Consider the following 12415-nt stretch of genomic DNA (forward strand, 5'->3'; position numbering starts at 1 on the left):
TCTCAGCACCCCGCTTCCCTCGGTCACTTCCCGGCCAGCTAGTCTCCTCTGCTCCTCTCTGAGGGGGGGGGGGTTCCCGCACCGCTCGCCGCAAGGGACAGTTACTGTACGCCGCCCTCAACAGGGGGGGGGGGTTACCGCACCGCTCGCCGCCCGCTCTTACAAGGGGGGGGGGGGGTTACCGCACCGCTCGCCGCCCGCTCTTACCTCGGTGGGGGGGGGGGCCTCTTAGCACCGGACTCCGCCGCCGCCGCAACAATGGAAAGGGGGGGGGGGTTACCGTTCCGCTCACCGCCCGTTTCCTTTCTGGGGGGGGGGGTTTCTCGCCCGGACGCCGCCGCTCCTCTGAGGGGGGTGGGGGGGACTCACACACCCGGTCTGTCACACCCCGCTCCTCTCACTCGCACACAGACACTGATCCCGCGCGCTCTGCTCTGCTCTGCTCCACAGCACCACCTGCCGGCCTCCTTTCAGTTCGCAGTCCCTTTATTTTTTTTCTTTTTATTTATTTTATTTTCTATTTTTTACACTGTCCCTTTAATTTTTTATTTTTTTTTTTTGTAATCACTTTTATTACTTTTTCAATTTTTTTGTCACTTTTATTCCTATTACAAGTAATGCAAACACCCCTTATAATAGAAATAGGGATGACAGGTCCTCTTTATTAAAAGATCTGGGGTCAAAAATACCCCAAATCTCTCCTTTACCTTTGTTGCCTCTGCCTCTCATTTTTTATTGTACACCTTCGTAAATTCATTTTTATATCTCTTGTTTAACTTGCAACACTCAATAAATCTCTTTCTAAAGAAATTGTTCTTGTTTGTTAAGTGAGGACTGGTTCCACTAGTGAACTGCTAAAGTGGTTAGTTCACCCCACCATTGACCTCAAACCAGAAGGTACAGGTATACACAATACCAAGCCATGTGTCAAGCAGTGATCCGGCTTCTGGGTGCTGAATGCTCCTCAGAAACAATTCCTCCTCCACTCATCATTGTGTCGTTTTTTGGACTTTATTCAGTCACTATCAATATGCTATGTGAGGTTTTAGGGCTATGGTTACATTTGCCTGATGAAGTGGACCCTGGATGACCTTGAAACAGCTCATAGCAAATTTATTGTGACTGAATGACGTCTAGGAAAGATATTCTGGAGAATAGAAGATATTGTCTTGTTTCAGTTCCCAACCAGGAAGCTCATTCTTCAGGGTAGTGTTGGCTTTCTGCTATCTAAATGGCCTTTGGGAATCCCAACTTTACAGGGGTAATGTAATGAGTAGTATACTTCCTTGTTAGGTAAGTGATGTCACAAGAAAGGCTTGCTGTAAAAGCTTCCTTTATAGGAGGCTTACTGCATGCTGTGTACTTAGTGAACTGGAAACTGGTCCTTCAACATTTTACCAGCAAGTGAATCAAATATATGCTAGTAGAGTAAGTAATAGTCTCCAATGTATGAAATCACTGGTAAAGCAAACTTTGCATTAATCAGTCATTAGTCTTGCGCTTGCACTACCATATAACATAGAGCTCAATGTGTAGTCTCCAAATGCGTTACCCTTTATGTGCTCATTGTTCCCCCAATAATCAAAGCTGAATTCTAGGTAAGCGTTTTATTGCATAATAAATGGTGATAATCAGCGCAAACCAGAAAAATCTATAAAATGGTACATACAAGGCTGCAAACAATCAGTGCCAAACACAAAACACCAGTGAAAAATCTATAAAAATTATTGCTGCGCCAAGTGGAAAAGGTGTAAATAAATATGCTTAGATAACTTAAATCAGAAAGCAACTCAATGCTAATATATCAAAATCAAATAACAGTGATAATCAGTGATAAATTGCAGTCCCAATAGTGAAAAACTAAAGGTGAACAATAAATCCAATGAAGCAATCAATCTTCATCTGTGATCAAAATAAAGTGCTGCATGCCTCACTCCAGTGCTCCCAGTGACTAGTGCAAGATAAGCAGCTCACCTTAGGATTAGACTCATGAGAGTCATACACGCTTTGGGATGTATATAGATGGATAAATGGATAACAGCCTGGTGTCCCTTCTTTCGCTGCATCCAGCTACCACTCCACATGGGCCGAGAACCCGATGTGAAAAAAGGAAGAAAGGATCTGATGCTCTCTGACGTAACGTGTACGGGGAAGGAGTCTGCTCGGAGTACGTCAATCCTTGGAGGTACACAGAGAGCTGTCTTGACGCTAGAATCCCGCACTGCTGAAGTGCTTTTGAATGTAAGTGAATTTTCATTTAGTAAAAGGAATAAAAGCTTTTGAAAACAGAGAGCATTAGATCCTTTCTTCCTTTTTTCACACCGGGTTCTCGGCCCATGTGGAGCGGTAGCTGGAAGCAGTGAAAGAAGGGACACCAGGCTGTTATCCATCTATATACTGTACATCCCAAAGCGTGTATGACTCTCATGAGTCTAATCCTAAGGTGAGCTGCTTATCTTGCACTAGTCACTGGGAGCACTGAAGTCAAGCATGCAGCACTTTATTTTGATCACAGATGAAGATTGATTGCTTCATTGGATTTATTGTTCACCTTTATTTTTTCACTATTGGGACTGCAAAATATCACTGATTATCACTGTTATTTGATTTTGATATACAGTAATCCCCCGCTCCATCGCGGTTCAGTTTTTTGCGGTCCCGGTAATTCGCGTTTTTTTTGTATTGTTATTTTACTATATAAATCTTTAAAAATGAAATATTTTTGTGTTTTCCATAGCTCTTGCTATGTCTCTTAGTATCTTTTATGTGTTTAAATAATTTCTATTGTTTTAAAAGTGTGTTTAAAGACCTTAAAATGCTTCTACACGTACAGTGACAGTAAAATAAACATGCCTACAATGCATTTTAATAGGGTTTTTCTATTTCGCGGAATTTCACTTTTCGCGGCTGGGTCCGGAACGTAACCCCCGCAATGGAGGGGGGTTTACTGTATTAGCATTGAGTTACTTTCTGATTTAAGTTATCTAAGCATATTTATTTACACCTTTTCCACTTGGCGCAGCAATAATTTTTATAGTTTTATTGCATAGTTACATTGGCCCAGTTTTGGAGACACCAATCTCCATCCAAGGAGTGGATGTGGAGGTAGTAAAGAGTTACAAGTATCTGGGGATGCACATAGATAATAAGCTGGACTGGGGCAAGAACACTGAGGTGCTCTATAGGAAGGGCCAGAGCTACCTCTACTATTTGAGGAGACTGAGGCTCTTAAACATCTGCCGGATGGTGTTTTATGATTCCATGGTGGCCAGCGCTCCTCTGTTTGCAGTGGCATGCTGGAGAAGCAGGTTTAGGGGGGCCGACACCAACAGACTCAACAAATTGATTCGCAAGGCTAGTGAGGTTGTTGGATTGAAATTGGAGTCTTTTACAACAGTGTTGGAGACGGAAATGTTGTTTAAAGTACGTTCAATCTTGGACATCTCCTTCCACCCACTTCACAATACACTGGTGAGCGGAGTACCATCAGTGACAGATTGTTACAACCATGATGCATCACAGAGCGACACAGGAAATAATTTTTGCCTGTGACAATCAAGTTATATAATTTTTCTCCTTGAGGGCTGGAGGTGAAGATTTAATTCACCGGCTCCAGAGTGACTGTTGTTGTGCATATATGAATACATGTTTTTAGCTGATATTTGTCTATATATTCCCTTGTTTTTATATTTTTGTCTATGACTAAAATATGAATTTTATATAAATTTGGTATTCCAACTTGCCTCTAAATTCCAACCTAGTGGTCTTTTTTTCTTTTTGCTTTCATGATTTTGTATTGTTTTTATAGTATGTTGGTACTGTGTTGGTTATTATTTGGGGTGGTTTTAGAGAAAGTGATGTAATATTTACACTTGGTAATTTGATTGTCTGTTATTCTAATCTGTGTCATTTATTCTATGTTGTATTTTTATTGTATGGATGTTTTATTTGTAGTGTAGTTTTAATTTGTACTTGGGGCTAATTTGGTGCTGTTATTGGTAATGTTGTTGTGTTTTTATATCTTGTTCAGTTTACTGTTGTGATCTTGTGTTGTCTTTGTCAAGTGTGTCTGTGTCGCAACAATTTCCCAATTTCCCTTCTGGATTAATAAATTATTCTGTATTCTATTCTTGAACCAATGCACATATTCATATGCCATGCCTATGGGACAGTTGGGAAGTGGAGAATCAATGTAATAGGCACCGCTACTACAGCAATCACTGATTTCTTCAAGGTTAGGGATCCTCAAACTACGGCCCTCCAGCTGTTGCTGAACTACACATCCCATGAGGCATTGTAAAACTCCGACATTCACAGACATGATTAGGCATGATGAGAATTGTAGTTCCTGAACAACTGGAGGCCCATAGTTTGAAGACCCCTTTTCTAGGTCCTGTGATGATTACCGTCCCTGCTGCAAAGTAACCACATAGGGGGCGTTTAAAATCAAAATGACAAATCACAATATATCACAAAATACAATGCAATAGAAATGATAGTGCAAAATCACAATTATTAAAGTGCAAACGTGCTTGTGCAAAGAGATCACAGAATGTTTGGCATTTTTCTCCATGAATTCAAAGTGCTCTCTGATTGTACAAGATGAAGAGGTGGGGCTGTGACATCCCAATCTCTAATTCATCCAATCATAGAACACATTGCATGAATTACATGTAGCACTACTCCCATGGGAGCTGCTGGTTACGGATTCCCCTGGGTTACCCATAGCAACAACACGACAGTTTAGCATTTTCAAAAGTGCATATGGCTTCACATGCTGTATGGCAGGCAATTGTCTGTAATCAAAACACCTGAGACGGGACGTTGGGGGCGGGACCTATGATGCTTTGCAAGACATTTAAGGTGAGGATGGGTGATCACAGACAGTCCAATCTTTCAACACAGGGTGAATACCAAACAACAGTATTCATTTCTTTATGGTAATCACACAGCCACTTTGTTTCACAGCATTTTCTATTCACTTTCCACTTCTTTTTCTTCTCTTTCCTCCGCTTCTCTTTTCCTTCTCATGTCTTTATTGCATCACTTCACACATGCACTTCATGGTGATTTATTTTTATTGGTTTTACTCAGTTTTATTACCAATCTTTTCACTTGGTCTACTTTTATCTACCTGGGCACCTGTCTTCACCCTTTGGTTATTTCTTTTCATTCCCTGGTCTATACTCGGGTCTCTGATGCATCCAATATATATGACCATTATCATTTGTTGACTGCTATCCTACAGGAAGTAACTGCTTACTTATCCACATGTATACTTTTCCATTTAGAGACTGGCCAGGTGTTTGATACATTTACAACACATTCTCGTCACTCTCCTTGAGTCGATTGCAGTGCCTCTGGATCCTGCCCCCTCAGCTCCCATGATGGACTATTTGGCCGCCGCTGTATGGAAGCACTGGTTTTAACCACTTCAATACAGGGGACTTTCACCCCCTTCCTGCCCAGGCCAATTTTCAGCTTTTAGCGATGTTGCATTTTAAATGACAATTGAGCGGTCATGCAACGCTGTACCTAAACATAATTTATGTCATTTTCCCCCCACAAATAGAGCTTTCTTTTGGTGGTATTTGATCACCGCAAGGTTTTTTTCTTTTTTGCTAAACAAAAAAAAGACCGAAAAGTTTGAAAAAAAAAAAAAGTTTTTTTTGTTTATGCTATACAATTTTGAAAATAAATACGTTTTTTTCCTGCACTGATGAGCACTGATGAGGCTGCACTGACAGGCACTGATGAGGAGGCGCTGATGGGGTGGCACTGATGGGGTGGCACTGATAGGTGGCACTGATGGGCACTGATATGTGGCACTGATAGGTAGCACTGATATGCAGCATTGGTGGGCACTGATAGGTGGCACTGATGGGCACTGATAGGCGGCACTGATGGGCACTAATGGGCACTGATAGGTGGCACTGGTGGGCACTGATGGGCACTGATAGGTGGCACTGATTGGCACTGACAGACGGCACTGATGGGCACTGATAGGCGGCACTAGTGGGCAATAATGGGCACTGGTGGGCGGCACTGATAGATGGCAATGATGGACACTGGTGGACAGCACTGATGGGGAGGGCACTGGCAGGCAGCACTGATGGGAAGGGCACTGGGGGGCTCCCTGAGCCCTGATTGCCATCGCTGGTGGCCATAGTGGGCATCCCTGGGGTCATGGGTGGGCATCCCTGGGGTCATTGGTGGGCATCCCTGGTGGATCTAGTGGCACCCCCCCGAGGGTCTGCACTGGTATAAATGATCTGATTACCAGTGCCGACCCCCCCCCCCCATCAGGAGAGCCGCAGATTGGCTCTCCTTTACTCGTGCCTGCCAATCAACGGCTCTTCCTGTGTACTATGTGACCAGCCGTGATTGGACACGGCTGGTCACATGGTAAAGAGCTACGTCAGTAGGCTCTTTACCGAGATCGGAGATGCGGGGAGTCAGACTGACACGCCACATCACCGATCACCCGGGGGGGCGCGCAGAGCGCATTATCCTGCCACCGTCATATGACGTCCAGTCAGGATAATGCAACCACATTCCCGCCGTCAATCGCCTATAGGGCGGGCGGGAAGTGGTAAGCACAATGACGCGGCCATATTTGTGAGTATGTTGTCTCCCCACATGGGTTTTATTTTTTGAGTATTCATACTCCCAATAGCCACTAACCCTGCATGTCTATAATACAATAATAATTTCTTTCCAGACCTGCCTGCGCACTTACACTCCTGATGAGTGGGCAATGCGACCCACGAAACGCGCGTCGAGTTATCAAGATATATGTATTGATGTGCATATTGTTACTGTTATGAGACATTTTAATATTTTTATGACTATGTTCTGTTTTGTGTATGTCAAACATTCATGCTGTATTACTTTGTATATTGGTTCTACACAATAAACCAGATATATTTCGACATTGAGTGTAATGACTATTGGGTCCACCTCATATAAAGTCCTGCTGGGCAATTCTCTCTTTTTGTATTATTGGATACAGTGGGGACACTCCCTCAGACCTAGTTAATCACACCTGGAAACATGTAACAGGCAACCTAATAGATCAGGCTCCCCTGATAAGCAGAAGGAGCGATAGATGCATTTGCCTAGCACCTACCTATCTAGGAGGGTGCTACATACAAAAAATGCAACAGCATGAATGGTAACCTACTGTGTGCAGCAGGACAGTCTCTCGATTACATTGGCCGAAGCTGGACTAATATCCATACCTGGAATTCAGATTCGGATTTGAACTCGTGTAGTGTTTCTGTCATTTGGTAATCCACTCTGTACAAAGTGACCAGAAAGCATCCCAAATACTGACAAAGCAAATATAAAATAATACAGAAATTAAAGTTTTCTAGATGTTTAAAGAACACAGAGACCTATGGAATATCGAGAGTGAACATCGCTATCAGCTCTTTGCTCTATCGGCTCTAACGTTGGTCAACACAACAGCCTGTCTTTTAGGACCCTTCCATAGCACAGCCTGAAGAACGGAGGTGGATGCAATCTTCACACACAGTTTGTACTTAGAGCTAGCTACGTGTAAAGCCATCCCGGCATCCAACCCAGCAGGAAAACAGAACATATTGGGCAGTAATTGTGGTTTTCTTCTGAGCCTGCCCTGAGGTCAGTGAGAACACGGCTCAGGCTGTCAGAAGTCACTTTACACTTTGATCACTGCAGAGTCACTGTGGTCTGATAGAAGGTACACATAATCCTTACTGAAATGCATTGATTGATCAAATCTTTAAAGTCAGGAATGCCAGCTTATAGTGCTTTTTGCCCTTGGCAAAATAAAATTGTTAATCTCTGCTTTATTTTTCAATCTTCAGCATTTCTTCTGTGAACACTACCTTGTATCGTCAATGCAATGTACAGTGTGCAGGGCTGGATTTCCATTTACATTACGCATTGCCAAAGGCATTATGGTCTAGGGCAGTGTTTCTCAACCTTTTTTCGGTCAAGGCACTATTTAAATTCCTGGACTGTCCCAAGGCACCCCATTCTAAAATTTAAAAAAAGATTCTAACAGCTTTACATGACTAGGGTAGCTCAGAGACATCCATATGACTACCACATAACCCCTTATAAGCTCCACCCCCTTTTACCCCATTAAGACACAAGACACAAGGTGGAGCTAAAGAGGAAGTAAACTCCTCCTTTCTTTTTCCTCCCCCCCCCCCGCAAAGTAAATGCATATTGTGCTAGTATGCATCACATACTAGCACATTATGTGACACTTACTTGCATCGAAGCCTGCGGCGGGAGCCGCTGATCACAGCACAGGGCTCTGAAGAAACGGCTTGGGCGGCCGGTTCTTCAGAGGACATGCGCAGATGATGTCATCGGCTGCATGCAATGTAAATATCTCCTAAACGGTGCAAGTTTAGGAGATATTTACAGCACCTTAATATAGGCTTACGCTTACCTATAGGTAAAAGTCATCAAAGTGGGTTTACAATCACTTTAAATGGTCTTCCGGTCTTTTATTAAACAACATAAGTAATAAATGAAATGTTATAAAACAGCGCTAACAGGAAAGTGTAAAATGAGTAAATACAATCCTTCAATAATGAACAATATAAAGTGCACTTGGTGATAAAAGTATGGCAGTAAAAATTAATATATATAAAAAATATATATAAAAGTGCAATAATCAAAATGGTTTAGTGCTAAAGTGAATTGGTGCAAAATAAAGTGCAGTCCACAATTATGAGTCCATTAAAATATTCAAATAAAGTGCTGGACAGAAAGTGCTTGATGTGCTCCATGCAGTGATAAAAGTGCTCCAAACGGCCCCTTTTGGGGATCCACTCACCAGATGCTAAAGAGTAATCAAGCCTCAAGAAGCAGTAACTCTCCAAAACAGCCCTGGGGATGGATGGATCTGTATCCCACCAGACGAGCGTCCAAACTTTGCTAATGGTCCCTCTCGGTTAAGCATTCAGAAAGAAGGGGAGGAGCCAGACATAGTGAAGCCTGTAATGACTTTTATTAAATATATTTAAGCAAAAAGAACTACTCACAAATGTAGATAAAATTGACAGCGTTTAAATAAACCACATGAGAACGTAGTATGCGTCCACTTCCGGGATCGCTAGCCGGCTTGCGTTCCACGAGATGGAGGAAGTGACGCCGTGTGGTATGCCGTCAACAGGAAGTGTATCGACGCGTTTCGCCCGCCTTAATGGGCGTTTTCATAGACACCACTTCCTGCTTGTGCTGTTTTATAACATTTCATTCTATCTTGGTTTTTTACCTAAGTGGGCAGCAGCTTCAGGTAGCACTATTTTATATAATATAATTTCTAGCGCGGGTTTTAAGTTTACGTTTACACATAAGTAATAAATAACAATAAAATAACAGTAACATAAACCAAAGTTAGATGTTCCCAGCCAAACAACACCGACTTGGGGACATTAACACTTGCCCCACAGACCTTACAGGTCTAACACTATCTAGTGCCTCTCGTTGGACCACCCCCAACCCGAGGACACTATACCAATGATGGTTCCCCACTTTTATCCCACCAACAGATTTTTACCCCATTCAAGGGGTTCGAACAGCCATCTCCATACCTACCCCTCCAACCGACTTACCATATCTCAGGGAGGGAGGGGGGGACATTCATTCAATGGCTCCCAACACCGACTGTTACTGTACCACCCCTTCCTACAGTCTTCACTTCTATGCTCCTCCCCATCCCGTCTACTCCACCAATCACGTAAGTAAGACTCCGACCTCTCTCTTTTGTACGTTAACTCTATGTTGTCTGGTTTCCCTTCCACCCTGTCATGCCAGCCATACGCTTCATTTGTTCCTTTCAGCTCCAGTCCTTCCTTAATGCAGCAACATCCACACGTAGAACACCCAACATTAGAGATGATATATTCTTCTAAAGCAATTACACTTTTGCACACTAATACTGACTAGTATTCCAATGTTTCTCTTCTCCTTCAATTTCTCTTCATCAGTCAACTAATGTCACCCCATTGCTGAGGGAGAGGGGCACAGGAGGGTCAAACAAGGAGTTTGTGGTGGCAACAGACATCCTCCTTATCAACTGATGACTTCATTGATTGTTAGGATGCCAGCGTCTAGATAGTAGTAATGGTGCATAATGAAAACCCGTGGCTTTGTGTAATTGAAAGGCAGGCTTGATCCACCTGCTGGCTTGTATACAATGTTTGATCAGTGGGCAAGTACTCTGATTGGTCATCGGCAGATCATGGCACTGCAGCGTGTTCATGGAGCGGTATCACTTGTCAGACTCGCCTATTGAGTTCAATGTGGCTGTGCCACAACTATGTGCAATTGCGGCATGGTAATGCGTCACATTAGGGTTAAATCAGGTGCTGAGGTGATATAACACCTCCTCAACGGGTGCCAAATGCCCTCTGAAAAGCGATCTGAATGTGAATCACTCTTTAGAGGGCATCACACTCTACCACTCCAGTCCAACGAGAGCCATACACCCCCATGTAGGCAGGTGCAGTCTGTATTCTCCACCGCAGGTGCTGCTTGACCACAGCGGCAATGCATGTAAGGGGAGAAAGTTATGAGGAACTAGGTTCCTCTTTGATTTCCTTGGTCACAGGGAGGCAGCAATTCGATTGGATGCTGATGCCTAATGTGACTCTGGCAGCCATCTTGGGTAGGCAGACTCTGGCTCCCGGGCTTGGCATGCTTCTTGTGAGTGGTTAGTGTAGAAAAGGAACCCCCGTCTGTCAGGGACAGTACTAGAGCTAGGGACAGGTTCCAGAGGAGTAGGGACAGTACAGGGACTATGGCTACCTTTCAGGAAAGCCTTCCCTTTTTGTGCGTGGCCTGTCCAGACTACATTTAGCTCCTTCATGGAAGATGCTTCCATTCTGCATCCGATGGGTCCACCACTGTCTCAGTTGTAAGTAGACATGCTCCCCACTGGGCCTGCTGTTCTTGAAAAACTGTTTTACAAAACACTATTACTGCCAAAATCGACCCCCCCCCCCCCCCCCCGCCCAACACTTCACCTAGCCCACACGCACTATTAAAATAGGCTGCTTTTCCAGCAAATGCTAGCTGACTGGTTGTGTCTGGCTTAATTGGTTTCTGAGTTACTGACCTGTAGCAGTGATGCAGATCAGTAAAGTCATAGCTCAGCTAATCTTAATCTGTTTACTTGTTCTGGATCTGAAACAACCAAAGCCCATTGAAGCAACGTAGCAGCCAGAGAACCAGAGGTCCCTCATTGGCAGACGCTTCTAACCTTATGGGTTCCCTTTTATATTTATCAACCAGAAAAAAATAACAATCCTCCAGTGTCATAAATCAGTAAACCAAAGAATTCTAAAATCTCTGTAGACGTGGCCAGGGTGTGACACATATACACGGACATGTGTCCTTTCTGGAAGAAGAAGAAGAGTCCTTTGTATCCGTCACAAGGTGCTTAGCCTTGGTTGGTAGAGGTTCAGTGTACAGAGCCAGTGGTCCCGGTTAGGCAAATAAATATATAATTATCTCCTGGCAAATTCATACAAGTGTATTTCCCTTTGCTGCGGGCATGTATTTTGCATACATAGAATTTGAGAACACATAAACGGCTGTCTTCTCACCACAGGCTAGACGTGGGTAGAACGGATTTGGATAAATAAGAGGCTTCACCACCAACATAACCAGTCAACGTCTTAGTTACTTGTGCCAGCTCTTGGACCATGCCAGTCATCCAATAGTGAGTCAGCTGCTCTGGAATGAATAAATGTATTGTCTCCAGTGTCATACATGGAGTCTGACTCTCTGATCTGCGCTACGTACCCTCCAGCTTGCAGGTGATTGGCTTAAAGTAGAACTAAAGGCAATTTCAAATATATGCTTTAACTTGTTAACCACTTAAGCCCTGGAAGATTTTACCCCCTTCCTGACCAGGGGGTATTTTGCGATTCGGCACTTCGTGACTTTAACGGACAATTGCGCGGTCATGCGACGCTGTACCCAAATTAATTTGACGTCCTTTTTTTCCCCACAAACAGAGCTTTCTTTTGTTGGTATTTGATCACCTGTGCGATTTTTTGATCATGCGCTATAAACAAAAAAAGAGCGACAATTTTGCAAAAATAACAATATTTTTCAAATTTTTTTATATGAAATCCCCCCCCCCAAAAAAAAAATTAAAAATCTAAATTTTTTTACATTTTTGGCCAATTTCTTTTCTGCTACCTATGTTTGGTAAAAAAAAATCACAATAAGCATATTTTGATTGGTTTGCGCAAAAGTTATTGCGTTTACTAAGGGAAAGATTTTTGTCATTTTTGTTGTTTTTTATTTTTAACGAGTAATGGCGGCGATCTGCGATTTTTTTGCGGTACTGCGACATTGCGGCGGACAGATCGGACCCTTGACTGACATTTTTGACACTTTT

The sequence above is a fragment of the Pelophylax lessonae genome (assembly GCF_965119305.1).
Source record: "Pelophylax lessonae genome assembly, chromosome: 10".
In the NCBI taxonomy this organism is placed as follows: domain Eukaryota; kingdom Metazoa; phylum Chordata; class Amphibia; order Anura; family Ranidae; genus Pelophylax; species Pelophylax lessonae.